The following is a 15,691-nucleotide window of genomic DNA, read 5'->3' on the forward strand; positions in this document are numbered from 1 at the left end:
CTTCTCCATTCCCGCCATCTTCACACTCAGCCCAAGCGAATCCGCCGTAACGACAGACAAAGAGCCGGCGATGTTATTAAATTAAATATACAGCCGTCGCAACTATGATGAATATAAATTCGACCGAATTTAACTTTCGTTTCATATTCATAAGGAAGTTCGAGGATCGGCCGTGTTATTTGAATATAAGAGGAACAGGGCCGTATTTTGGCGGAGGATGTGGGGCACTATCGTCGTAATACTCGTAAAACGCACCCGTTTTTTACAGGTTATATTTGATGAGGGATAAAATATCGTTTGTAATGAAATTTTAAACAGATTTCGGGAAATGTTAAGGAATATTGATTCGCTATTTATGTGACTTATACTGGATGTTTTTCAAAATTGACTCACCCATATAGCTTTTTTATTTTTTTTTCAGATAAAAAACGAAATTTGAGATTAATTTATTAATAATTAAAACGACACTGTCGCTTTCAGTTTTTGGATTCTGTCAGGCTGATTTTAAACGTAGTTAAAACGCGGATAGAAACTAGAAAACTTACCAGTGGCCGTTGCAATTCCTCAGGGTTCTTATTCTACAAAACGGTGTTCATTCTCAAAACAATTCACCGGTCAAATTTCATCAGACTGAGGAAAAGTTCAACGATTAACGTCGTTTTGGTATTCTAGGGCTGTTTTATAGTCTTCGAGAAGGCGTTCGACAGAGTTCGTTACAAAAAGCTAATCGAAATATTACAAAGAAAGAATATTGATAGTCGAGATATAAGATTGATAGTGAATCTGTATTGAGGACAGACCGCTAAGATCAGATTTGATGTTTTTTTTTCTGAAAATATACAAATACAACGAGGTGTACGTCAGGGATACATCTTGTCTTCCTTCCTTTTCAGTATATACAGGGTGAGTTTCCTACGATGTTCTCTATGGGTATCTCGGAAACTACTGGAGATAGAGAGTCGGTTAAATGGGAAAAGAATTGCAGTTTTGTGGGGTCATAAATATTCGCCTTTCAGATTTTTGAAAAAGTTCATGGCTTACTAGATATTTCGAAAAAAACAAATTTCGGCTATTTTAAAAATTGTCTCTAATTCCATTATAAGCTATTTTAGACAAAAAGTTTTCAGATAAAAGTTGTAGATAATCACATCCTTAATGAGAGCGTGTCCTCCGTTTTTTTCTAAAGCCTGTCATTTTTTATATATTACACGTATGTTTTTTTAAATGGAAACCATAGTTGACCGTGACTTCTTAAAATGCGCCATTTTTTAAGATTTTTAGTGATATAAGCTATAATACCTTTTCTTCGAAAAATTACTGAGTTATAGCCAATTCTTGTCATTTTTAAACAATTTCACTTAGTTAGCCATGGAAACAAGTTCAATCGCCGTTGCTCTCAGAAATGTTAAGCTGTCACATCCAAACTTTGTAAATTATAATAAACAAAAATTGCAAATATAAATTTTTCAAAAGAAGAAAAGCGTGTAGATACTCGCGCATCAATAGAGTGGTTCCAACATGACTTTCAGTATGACACACCACCCCCCACCCTTCATAATGAAAAAAATTTTAAAAATTATTTATATCATAATTATACAAACGCAGGGATAGGAAGAGGTGGACTAATTGCATGGGTCTCCTCGATCACCTGACCTATCCATTTTAGAATTTTTTATGCAGTATAGTTAACAATAAGGGTTTACAAAAGAACTTATGAATTAAGAGAGGCACTCGAACTGGCGGTACGAGAAAAGTTTAATTAAGTCGACCGGTCCTTCTGTGAGAATAAGTAGTAATTCAGTTTTAAAAAGATGCAACTCAAAACAATGGCGGATTTTTTGAACATTTTCTAAAATAACTTAAAGTGTATGTAGTGATATTATTTTTTTAAGTTTTAGTTTGTGTAATGTAAATTGTAAAGAACCGTTTATTTATAAGTTATAAATCATAACAGGATAAGAATACCATGCAATCTAAGTGAAATTAGTCAAGAAAGATAAGAATTGGTTATAACTAAATTTAACTTTTCTAACATGTCTTGAAAACCGTTCTCTAAAAAACGTAACATTCACCGGTTAACGTATCCTCGAAAATGTATGGCCAAGAAAGGTTCAACCAATAATCCTACGCGCTTTTCTTCATTTGAAAAATTCATATTTACAATTTTTGTTTATTTTAATTTACAAAGATTGGATGTGACAGCTTCACATATATGAGAGCAAAGACGATTAAACTTGTTTCCATGGCTAACTAACTGAAATTGTTTAAAAATGATAAGAATTGGCTATAACTCAGTAATTTTTTGAAGAAAACATATTATAGCTTATATCGCTAAAAAGCTAAAAAATGGCGCTTTTTATGAAGTCATGGCCAACTATGGTTTCCATTTAAAAAAACATATGTTTGTGTCATATATTAAAAATGACAGGCTTGAGAAAAAAACGGAGGACACGCTCTCATTAAGGATGTGATTATCTACAACTTTTATCTGAAAACTTTTTGCCTAAAATAGCTTATAATGGAATTAGAGACAATTTTTAAAATAGCCGAAATTGTTTTTTTTCGAAATATCTAGTAAGCCATGAACTTTTTCAAAAATCTGACAGGCGAATATTTATGACCCCGCAAAACTGCAATTCTTTCCCCATTTAACCGACTCTCTATCTCCAGTAGTTTCCGAGATACCCATAGAGAACATCGTAGGAAACTCACCCTGTATAGTGAGGCTATTTTTCAAGAAGCTTTGGAAGAGGGAGATAAAGGAATCAAGTGAAATTGGTCAACGAATAAACAATATCAGATACGCTGATGATGCAGTAGTAATGACAGACAATAGTGAAGATCTTTGGAACCTACTGCAAAGAATAAATCTTTCCTGCAAACAATATGGATTGAATATGAATTTGAAGAAAAGAAAATTCATGATTATTACAAAAGACCAAAATGTAAATTCTTCAATATCATTAGAACGCCAATAGAAAAAGTCCAACACTGGAAATACTTGGGCACAATAATAAATGAAACTGCCAAACTATTGCATTAAATAAAGTACAGGATTGAGATAGCCAGACATTTTTTTTTAAAACTAAAGAAATTTCTTTGCAGTAGAGATATAAACTTAGATTTAAGAATAAGAATGCTCCGATGATACGTGTTTTCGACTTTATTGTATAGTGCCGAAGCGTGGACCCTTAAAAACAGCCGAAATTAACAGACTGGTGGCTTTCGAAAAAATGTTGTTATCGTCGTATGTTACGGATTTCTTGGGTCGATAACGTTACAAATATCGCGGTATGAATGCCGTATGAACAAGGAAGAAGAGATACATAAAACCCTTAAGAGGAAAAAATTAGAATATTTTGCATATGTTATAAGAGGTCCTAAATACCAATTGCTCCAGAATATTATGAAAGGAAAAATCCAAGGAGGACGTAGTCGGGACAGAAATCGAACATCCTGGCTGAAGAACCTCAGAGAATGGTATGGAATGACGTCGAATGGATTATTTAGAGCAGTCGCGAATAAAATCAAAATAGCCATGATGATTGCCAACCTCCGTTAGAAGACGGTACTTGAGTCCTCTTTGGATAATACCACACGGTGTTGAGATTTGAACACCGGTGTTAGGTGTTGCTGACCACCGGTGTTTCAGTCGGTGCCACCGGTGTTTCAGTCGGTGTACCGGTGTCAACACCGCCACCGGTGTTTATCTCAACACCGGTGTTTATCTCAACACCGGTGTTTATCTCAACACCGGTGTTTATCTCAACACCGGTGTTTATTTCAACACCGGTGTTTATCTCGACACCGGTGTTAGTCGGTAATGAGTTGCATAGAGGCCACTAGCTTTTTAATTTTAACAGCCGGGTGGTCGGGGTTCAAAGATATTAATAAAAGGGCGCCACGAGATTATACTCTATGAACTCGGCAATAAAGATGTAACTATTAAGTAGACTTCAACACTAACCTCGAACTGTTGAGTGCAACTACCATGAACTTCAAATATTTAACTATTTGTACTTAAGTGACTCTAATTTAACTATGAGACTAGACTGCAAATAATACTACTAAAAATGTTTAAGCAATTTATTAAAATATTAAAAGTTAATATTTAAAGAAATGGAAATGAATAAACGTTGAAAAGTAGAATAAAATTTAAATCAAGAAAACTAACTAAAAGTATGACGTCATAATCGCCCTTACTTAAACTAAGTACAATATCCTGGGTGGATTACAAATATCAAATCTAAAATTATACTAATCTAAACAGTCTTACTCTAAGCGTTGTATAAACTTGAAACAACTCGGAAGTTCCTCCGGCTGAGCTACGGTGTATAGCTACAGGGTGGCTACGGCGGTGCACAGCAGCTCGGTGTACTGTCACTGGAGCCCACGGATGTCAGCAGACGTACGGATGCCGGCCAGGTGTAGGACTTCAAAAGATGGACATAAAAACCCTAAATAACATTGGTTGTCTTAGAAAAGAGCCTCAATTATAGAACAAGGACTAGCACAACGTGTAGGAGTTAATAAAGGTAATAAAGAAGGACTCATCAAATCTGAACTTCACCTCAATGAGGGTTTATGATGTCCAACGGGTAACTCTACACACGGGCAACAGGAACGGATGGAATTCTGGACTGTTCTGTGCTGTACGGTCTGGATCGGTCTTCTTGCTTTACAATTACGAACAACCAAATAAGACTTAAGAAAGATAACACTCAACTAATCTTTCTACACCACGTGGGCGTGGAAAAGTCGAAAACCAGACAACAATATGAACAAAAATCAGTTGAGCATTGACTTAGAATAGGCAGAAGAATTATAGCATACCTTGGAACTGTTCGGGGACTTCTTGGGCACGTGGAATCGGGATATCGGTCGGAAAAATTTGGCTATTTAATCCCTTACGGAAATTGGTCGGTGGTCCATGTAAACTTAACAAAATCCAACCACGTCTCTGACCAAATGTGTTTCGGAAGCCTTAATCTTTCTTTACGAAGACCTGCTATTCACCAACAGGGAATGCTTCACGAAACGGCAGCCAGTTCTTCACGACGACACTCTTCAGCCGGGGAGTACACAAGAAGTGATGCAAGGATTCGATTTCCTTCACAAAATCAGATTTCAACCGGAAATCTCCCTCCAGGATATAGATAGAGAACTATATATCTTGACTAGTCCAACTCACAAAAAGGCACAAATAAAAAATGATGTTCTAAAATATTTTCTCCTCAGCCATATTCCATATCCGGTCAATGAACGAACTAAACTCAGAAATTCCACAATTAAATGAACGAATTGCACACTGCGATCCACATCAAAAATAACCAATTTAACTACGAAATTTTATCTGATAATTATAAAATTTCAATAACCAAAACAAAGGATAAATAAATCCAAAAACATCTTATTTGATCTGACAGTGACAAGTGATGACCAAAGATATAGAGAGATGGACAAAAAGCCTACTGCTGCTGGTGTGCGTGGTCCAGTGACAATATTGTATATCTATAGCTGTATATCGCGGTGTATATCGGGTTGCATAATTGTAAAATTTAAATAAAATAATATTTAACAATAAAATTATAGTAAACATGATGCAAAAATAATAGTTATTTGCGATAATTTATGAGCTAGCACACAGAGGTCGTTGCGAGGAAATTTGACTGTTACATCAACACCGGTGTTTACCTCGACACCGGTGTTTATCTTAACACTGGTATCGCGATGAACGCCGGTGTCTAGATCAACACCGGTGTCGGTGTCGATCGTCGATGTCGATGGTGCCCTTTGTTTGTTTTTTAGTTTTTTAATGTAATATTTTTTAGTTTATTTTACAGCTACGAATTTTTGTTTATGTTTTGTTTTGTTTTCTATATGTTTTTGATTAAACAATTTTTTATAGTTGTTTATCTGACGCTTCTACTTTATTTAAGTGATTAGTCTGACAGAAAAATTATATTTAAATTTGAAAGCTTTAAGTTAAAGTCGGTGCGCTTTAATAAACTATAAAAATAAGCACCGATACGACGTTATTATTATTATCACCGGTGTCAATATCAAAACCGGTGTCGTAGTCAAAACCGGTATCGAGATGAACATCGGTGTCCAGACCAACACCGGTGTCGAGATGAACACCGGTGTTGTAGATGAACACCGGTATCGAAATGAACACCGGTGTCGCTATCAACACCGGTGTCGGTGTCAACACCGGTGTCGGTGACGACACCGGAACACCGGATAGTCTATATTTGGCCACCGGTGTCAGCCCAACACCGGTGTTAAAACGGTGTTCCGGTGTTTGGAACAGGCCTAACACAGCGTGCCTTCATGTTACCCTATGCAGTGTATTCCCGCTAGAGTTAATTCGTAATATTTTTTAATGCTTTCCACTGTATATCTACTCAATATTTTGTTAGTGCTTAAAAATCGCCTGTGAGTCAACTGGCCATATACAGATAGGTCCTCAACATTTTTATTTAAAAGGGACATAAAATAAATTGAGCTGATTATGCGGTTTCAGCCTTGACCGTCTTCAAATTTTTATCCGTCCGTCGTTTGATAGCAATAAAGTGACCCATTTTAAATTTATGAACTTTCAGATAAATTTTTATTGCTGAAGCTACGAAAATTTATTATCGTTGCGTACAAAAATACATGAGGAAATAAGTAAATAAATAAGAACTATTTTATGTGGCTCAAAAATACCCTTAGATACAGATGGCATTAAAGAAATTGAAGGTTGTATATTTCGTTTAACTGTTTGTTTTATTGTTGGTAGTTTTCTCAAGAAATCTCATGCAAAGTGTGTCGGTGAAAGACAAACAACCTCGTAATTCGGTTTCTTTGCTAAAGCGTTATTTTATATTTTATTATTTACAATACTGTATTATTTGTTAACTGATACCGTTGATTGAGAGAACAAGGCTGATTTGATTTCCCCTTACGTCTCAGTTGGAGACACCAATCGTTCTGCGGTCAACGCATAAAACACTTATTTTCTCGAATTCGGCCAGCGAAGGCATATCGAAGGCGGTGTGGATCTGAAAGCGACAATGTTGCCATATTACAATGTGGAGTATCTGTAATACGTTTGACGAAAATATCTTTGGATGAAAAATCCGCGTTTTTGTATTGAAAATGTAGTCGTGTTAAACATAGAATAAACAACAAAAATAAAAATTCTTTTATAGGTACTGAATATGGTCGTATGATCGAAAAAAGTGATTTAGTTTGCTTGGAAATGACGATTTATCGACATTTACCATAATATTTTACATATAGAATAATAGCGATCTTCATTTCCAAGCCAACTCTGACGCCGTGCTTTGTTTAATCATATATTATTATATTAAATTATTTATTGATAGAAAATCCGTATTATTAACGCACCGTATTCAAAATCCGTAAATCTACGGATTAATCAGTAGTTCTGGCAACACTGTCTCCGGCAACCACTCACTCTGTCGACTGAAATCAGAACTACGGTACAGTATTCTTTATCGGCTGCGCAGTAAACCATTATCAGCGCGCAGCGGCGCCGGCGCAGAGCTAAACTAAATCTCGGAATTGTCGGACAGGCTGACGGTAACGACAGCTACATTTCGGACAGGTTTTGTGCCACGGAATCGCCCATAAGGTTGCGCATCGTCTTATGTCTTCAATCAACACTGATACTAATTGATTTATCGAAATACTAATATACATTAGAGTGCACCAAAAATTTTGTTTTTCTTTTTAGTTACCGTAAAAATATCGTGCACGATGATGAAAAAAAAATGGTAAAGTTTGAGCTCTTAATATTAAGAGGTTTCTGATCGTGATTTTCTATTTCCCATTTGAATCAGCGTGATGTAAACTTCAATACAGGTTCTTGTAGGAATCAAAATGCATCATCTTCCAAAACGCAGATATTTGACATAAGTTGACTCAAAATTATAACCTATAATTTGGCAAGACTTTGACAAGCCTCAAAAATCTAAAGGCGAGTTCATAAAAATCGGCGTCCGTTTGTCGTTCATCGTTCCATCAAACCAATAAAATCGAAATATGATCTGTCATTTTTGAAATAAACCAATAAAACTGGTTAAAAACAACAAGAGACGACGTATGACGGATTTATATTTAAACCCATCCATAGTAAACTTAAAAAATATTAGAAACTTTTTTTAGTAAAATAAATAGATTGGTATGGGACGTCATCTGCTTTTCTTCTGTCATCGTCTGTCGAAATCTTACCTGAGAAAATAGAGTTATATGTATTGTACTATTTCTTTATATTTAAAACTTTATGTGCGTGTGAATGTAATACCAAAATTAACGTAATCCGCCCCTGTCCTCCGAATTTGAATATAAAGATCCCGTTTCCAGCTTCGGCCATCCGGCCACCGAATCAATAAACATTAGAAGATAATCTGTCGTCCTTTAATAAGGTTTCTTTTAATTAGTTTTTCGTTAATTGGACTTTTTGTCCGTGCCTGTCGAGCAATTAGGGCCGAAAAAGAAATCTTTTTATTATTAACCTTTATAAAACGCTTTTTTATTCTATATAAAAGAAAAGGTGAGAAGTTTTTCCAGGGGGAATTTTCGTTTTTTTTAACGTTACCGTTTTATTTAATTCTCATTTCGACGTCTTGTTTAATGGAAATAAATATTTTTTAAGAGAAAATTAATCTTTTTTGGAGATATAATGATTCGATGCTATTTTCAAGCTGGTAGAAAAAATGGGAAAATAGAGCTATACTCTGTTTTTTTTTCTCTGGTAAGATTTCGACAGACGATGATAGAAAAAAAGCAGATGACGTCCATACCAATCTATTTATTTAACTAAAAATTTTCTAATAGTTTTTAAGTTAAATATGGATGGGTTTATATATCCGTCATGCGTCATCTCTTGTTCTTTTTAACCAGTTTTATTGGTTTATTTCAAAAATGACAGATCATATTTTAATATTATTGGTTTAACGGAACGATGAACGACAAACGGACGCCGATGCGTATGAACTCGACTTAAAATTTTTGAGAGTTGTCAAACTCTTGAGTAGAGGGAGATGGCCGATTCTACGCTAGCTAAGAACATGTAAAATAGGCTAATAGACAAGAATAAACAGGTTTAAACCGCTTTGAACCGCTTTTGAACTGCTTTGAACAGATTTTTAGCTTAAGACAATAGACCTGTTCATTTTTTGTTCAAACCTGTTCAAAGAAGTCAAATCTCCCTCTACTCTCTTGCCAAATTATAGGTTATAATTTTAGAACAAGAAATTTAAAAAACGCGTCCATTTACTTTTAGTGCATATCAATTTTCGCCAGTCGTGTGACTTTTTATTTGTAAAGATTTTCACATACTTTCTGCGAAGAAAATATAGCAGAATAGTAAAGAAATAGATAAAACTCGATCACCTGGTATATTGCATTTAAGCTGACGACTTCCTTTTCCTCGTCTGTGAGCTATAGTTATATATCCCACTGAAGAAGACGATCTCTTCTCGAGTGAACACGTGTTGGAAATAACTGTGAGCCGCCGGAATAACAGGTAAGCTAATATGTACTTAGCACTTTAGCTGGCATTCGGCGCGATACGCCTTCTAGATAGAGAGATATTCAGTGAAAGGGGGGGGGGGGCGGTAGAGGGAAAAATTTGCATACGGTATTATTTGATATTAGCCGCCCCCTGGGGAGCAATGGAGGCGGCGCAGGCGGATGTGCATTTCCTCTTTCCTATATTAAACGAATCGAATTACTCGGCTCTAGTGTTTTTGATGTTACGTAGATACTCGTTCTGATACGTTTAACCCTCTTGCACTTATTGACGGAGGAGAATTCAAATGTAATTGGATATACAGTGCGATGAGAAATAAATACATTATTAGAAAATGTTTATAAATTGGAAAATAAATGAGATCCTAATTGAAAAATAAATGAAAGATTTATTTTTTGTTTCGTTTCTTTGACCTGTATACTATATATTTTTTTGTTTTCACTCTTGGCTTTAGGTCGTTGGGGTTGCAAAGATGTTTCTAGATTTTGTTCATTATTTTTTTATTTTATGACGACGTTTCGACAGTATATGTCTTTTTCAAGCCTCTTGAACGTAGATTCTTACAGAGTTAAAATTTGTTAAAACTGGACAACAGAATAACACATATTAACTATTGTTTTAATTGTTTTTGGACATTACACTTTACTATAGAGCACGTACGTATTTCCTTGCAGATCGCTCTGTATAAAACACATTTATCATTTCAATACCCGATGTCTACTTAGACATCAATACCCGATGTCTACTACAGTAACAATAGTTAATATGTGTTATTGTGTTGTCCAGTTTTAACAAATTTTAACTCTGTAAGAATCTACGTTCAAGAGGCTTGAAAAAGACATATACTGTCGAAACGTCGTCATAAAATAAAAAAATAATGAACAAAATCTACAAATATCTTTGCAACCCCAACGACCTAAAGCCAAGAGTGAAAACAAAAAAAATGAAAGATTTATTAGATATGGTATTTTGTGAAAATTAGGTAGGGATTTGAAATGGGATACGACGCCAGTAGTAATATTCAATGAAATCAAGAAAATAATGATTTGTAAGTCACGCTGCAAAAAAAAGTTTTCTAATAAACATTTTTTTCTTATTTTTCAGATAATAACTTGCAGTTGAAGCCGGACTTTTGTGTTCAAAAAGTAAGTATCTATAGATTTATCTAAGAGAAGTCATATCTTCAGTATATTAGTAAACCACTTTTATACAGGGTGTTTCAAAAAACATGTGCCATCTCTCGTAGGGAGATTCCTCACGTAAAAGTAAGATTTATTTTTTATATCAACATAGGTCCGATTCTGCTTTGTTTCGTAGCTACAGGGTGTTAAAATCTTATTATTTTTTCCGATATACTATAATCGAGACTATAATTTTCTTCCAAGTACTTTTAGCGTTTCGAATGAAATTTTGAAGGTAAAAGTTACTATCAATGCGACGTATTTTAAAGCTAAAAAAGTGTCGAAATATTCACCAGGGACGTACCTACATATGGGTTATTACTGAAATATTTTTCTAAAAAAAGCATGTACGCCACTAACTTTTTTCTCTTGTTAGCGAAATAGTGTAAGCAGTTTAATGCTGATTAAAAGTTGTATAACGGAAACTCAGGTTCACAAGGTTCCGTTACAAATAGGTTCCAGCTAGCTCAGTAAATAATTTAATAAAATATATGCACAGAACAAGAGATATCAAAAGGGAGGTGTATGGAAAAAGTGTACTGATTGAAAAGTCCAAAATGTACTGAATTCGTTTAATGAATACTAAATCTGAAGTTAAAACAAATTGTCAAAATCTATCCTAAAATGTAGCAAATATTTAAATAAGAAATAATGATATATATATATATATATATATATATATATATATATATATATATATATATATATATATATATATATATATATATATATATATATATATATATATATATATATATATATATATAAGAGAAAAGAAATAGTGAGGGAAATGTATAAAAAAGAAGAAGAAAGATTAAACGGCTCAGCCCTCAACAACTCGTAACCGTATACACCAGTGTACAACAGTGCAGACACGCACACCCACACACACACACAACCACACCTACACTAGTGCACACTGATGTAACTGCCTTTAGGCTTCATCAGTACGGTAAGGATTCACGAAGCGAAGAAACCGATCCCAAATCACAAAAATCCAGGAAGCAAACGATAAAACCTACCTTTCTTTCTAGAGTGGTTACTAATTCTTTATTTAGACTTATGCTTGTGTTAGAATATTTTCTTTGCATATTTCTTCGGAGGATTCTTGAACATAGATTTGATATGGTTATCTTTGGTCTGTTTTCAACGCAACAAGTGGGAATGTTGGGTCTGCAATATACATATGGGTTAAGGATTTTATATATATATATATATATATATATATATATATATATAATGAACTATCCGTAAAATAAATTAAACCATGAATAGTATCAGTGTTGTGACTAAACTGTGAACAACCCTGATGCGTATTTGTGATTATGATTAAATAACTATAGAGAATATAAAATGAAATTTAAATGTAAAAATCCGCTGGTATACCAAGTACACATACGATCATATATTAAAAGTGATAAATTTTAACCAATCATAAACGCAATAAAATAAGAGATGATCAAAATCTTATCTGTCATCCAGTGGTCGTTCCAGTCAGTCCATGAGAAAATCCAGATTGCTGGTCTTCAGTGTCACAGTGGCATTCACGTCACAGTGGCATTCACGTCACAATGGCATTAGTTGCAGTACCAAATCCAGTACAAAAAAAAATGGTAAAAATCTTAAGCTAAACCGTAATCATCACTAAGGAGTAATAGCCAAGGAACAAAAACCCTAAAATATGATCTATTTTAGTGACACGTTCTAGTTTGGATACCTTTCCACCATGCGGACCTTCCAAGACAAGATGGCGTCTCAACGCATGTTACTCCATGGAAAAGGGTTCCTTAACTGTCCTCGTACTCATGCCAGTACGTCCACACACCCATCTACAGCTCCTGTCCTCTAAAACAAACAGTTGTAGAAGAGAACCTTACACCTAGGAAAGTCTCTTACCCAACCAACAAAGATATCCCTTTTCAAGGTTTTCCCTGGAACTACACAGGCCGAGCTCAATTTCTTGCCAGTCGGTCTTTTCGACCCTCAACGAATTCCAAGATCGTAATTCTACTGAATAATCCCAATACGGAACGGCGACAAGTCAAAATTTCACCAGAATTTCTTTTTTCCGGCAGAGATCAGAAGGCTTCCCCTGCTTTCACCAAGACGGTTCAAAGTCGAAAAGAAAAAGGACGCGTGTTTGCAAAAACCGCAAAAGACGCTGGACTCCAAGATACCAACCCAAAGTCTAACACTGGCAACCAGTAAAACAAAAGACCCAAAATAAAATTTGACATAAAATTTTATTTAATGCATACGAATTGAGTAAAACATTTTATTACATCATAATAAAATTATAACAATCCATATATGAACATAATATCTTCGGAAAATTATCAATACATTTTCCGATCATATAAAAACCGATTAAAAAGATCGAAAACCTAATTTACAAAGATCGATCTGTCAACCTTCAACGCCGGTGTCACACGATCAGCTGACAAACAATTGAAACGTCAGTCTGTAAATCGTAATATAAACAAGATGAAATTTAGGGAAAAATCAACTATAATCAGGTAAAACCAATTGATTACACACAGGAAAAATACAAAATAAAATCCTTAACCCATATGTATATTGCAGACCCAACATTCCCACTTGTTGCGTTGAAAACAGACCAAAGATAACCATATCAAATCTATGTTCAAGAATCCTCCGAAGAAATATGCAAAGAAAATATTCTAACACAAGCATAAGTCTAAATAAAGAATTAGTAACCACTCTAGAAAGAAAGGTAGGTTTTAAACAGCCAAATTGGTATTATATTAATGAGGTTTTATATTACAGTTATCGGAGACAATTCCATCCAAAGAAATTGTTGTGATGATGAGACTTATAGATAAGATATTATTAGAAATTATATGTACAGTTAAGAAGTAAGCTAATTAAACGTTATGATTCAAGTTATTCAAGTAAGTTTTAGTTTTATTCCTAAAAATAAGCAAAATAAGTTACGGTGAAATTTTAAACCGTAACAGTTGTCTCTCGATATTTTGTCGATTTCATCCTCTTTGATGGGATAAACGCAATTTTATTAATTTGCATGGATTCAAGTCTAATAGCAACCTTTAAAAAATTTAATATCATTAACTTGCGAAAGTTTTAAATAAGTACTCATTGATTTCTCATCAAAAATATGAAAACAAGTTCCTATAAACATGGGTATGGAAATGTATAGTTTTAGAGTTATAGGATATTAAAATCGCAATCGCAGGTTACAGTCGCTGCGATTTAAAAATTGCAATCGCAGTTACAATTGCGATTGGAGAACCGCAATTTTGGTCATCTCTACAAATAATCCTGTTTAATAGAGACCTTGAGAACGAGCAGCGGTGCAGCTTAAAATTGTACCAAATCCCCAATAACTGTAACAGCGATATAGTGTCAATTCGAATCAGAATTTCATTTGGCGTTCAAGCCGAAAAACTTATTTCCAATCCGCATCATCTCCTTCGCCGACGTAACTTTCGAAATTTGTGTGTCAATGTCGGTTTATCGCGCCATCTATCCCAAGGTCACGGCGCCAATATCCCGTCGCCGTCGCTGGAACGGGGCAAAGTGCCTCGTCGCCGTCTGCACGAGAACCGGGCGACGAAAAGAGCAAATTAGTTTCTGGTTTGCATGCCCTCCCTTCCAGCGCCGATGCTTTTTTCATTAAACACGTACGTTGGAACGAATGCGGGCCGAATGCGAAACACGAGAACCGTTTTTCGATTCGACGTTGAGTGGGTGACTTTATTTTTTCATATAGAGTGATAAAATTTTAACCAAAAAAAAGCAGATCATGATAGGAAAAACATAGTTATGTATATCGAAAGATAACTGTATTTTTTCTTAACAAATTTTTAATGGTTTCAGAGAAGACTTACGAAGTGTTTAGATTGAACCAAATATTCTGAGGTCAACAAGAGACACATTTGCCAGATATTTGTGGACTGACCTGTTTGGTTCAATCCCCATCCTATACGATCACTTTCTTTAGGTAAATAATAAAAAATAAAAACACTAAATCACCACAATACACCAAAACACTTTTACTTTTACACTGGACGCGCGTTTCGCTAACCATGTTAGCATCATCAGCAGATGATTATAAACTAAAGTACAATCTACAAGTTAAGCGTTTATATACTCGCTCAGTGGGCACCGAGTGGGCGTGGCAAAATCTAGCTAACCGAGTCAGAGCCCACTGAGCGTAACAGTTAGATTTCCGCCACTAGAGTAGTAGGAACAAAGAACTTGAAGGAATTGGACCGTTGTGTCTGTTCATATCATCTTTACATTTATTAATTCTGATGCTTTCATATGCATCTAATTGCCTGTAATTTGAGACTTGTTTGATTAATTTTAAAAGAGTATGATTTAGGTATGTGGATGATATTTTTGCTGTTTTTGACACACATTCAGACACCATAGTTAATTTTATTTCTAAGTTAAATAATCGTTTTCCTTCCATTAAATTTACGCATGAAATTGAGAACAACGACAGATTACCATTTCTAGATGTATTAGTTATTAGAAATACTAATAATTGCCTGGAATTTGATATCTATAGGAAAAATACGACCACACGCAGATATATTCCTAATGAATCACATCATAGTGTTGAACATAAAATGGCTAGTTTAAATTTCTTAGTTCATAGATTACTTAGTTTCCCACTTTCCATCGAAAGATATGAAATAGAAAGAGATTACATTAGGAATGTAGCTGAGTGTAATGGATATTCTCCTTCACTAGTTGATAAATTAATTAGAAAACGTAGGTATATCTTAATGATTTCTGAAAATTCGACTTTTCAAGTGGAGAAAGATACGTCTAAATATTTTTCGATACCGTTTGATAGAGAGTTATCCCGTGGTCTAAAAGGAATTTTTAAGAATGTCAATTATAAACTTGTGTATAGTGCTAATAATAAATTACAACAATTATTAGGTAATCCAAAGGATAAAACACCTCCACTGGA

Source organism: Sitophilus oryzae, unplaced genomic scaffold (assembly GCF_002938485.1).
Source record: "Sitophilus oryzae breed Bouriz unplaced genomic scaffold, Soryzae_2.0 scaffold_801_pilon_pilon, whole genome shotgun sequence".
NCBI lineage: Eukaryota > Metazoa > Arthropoda > Insecta > Coleoptera > Curculionidae > Sitophilus > Sitophilus oryzae.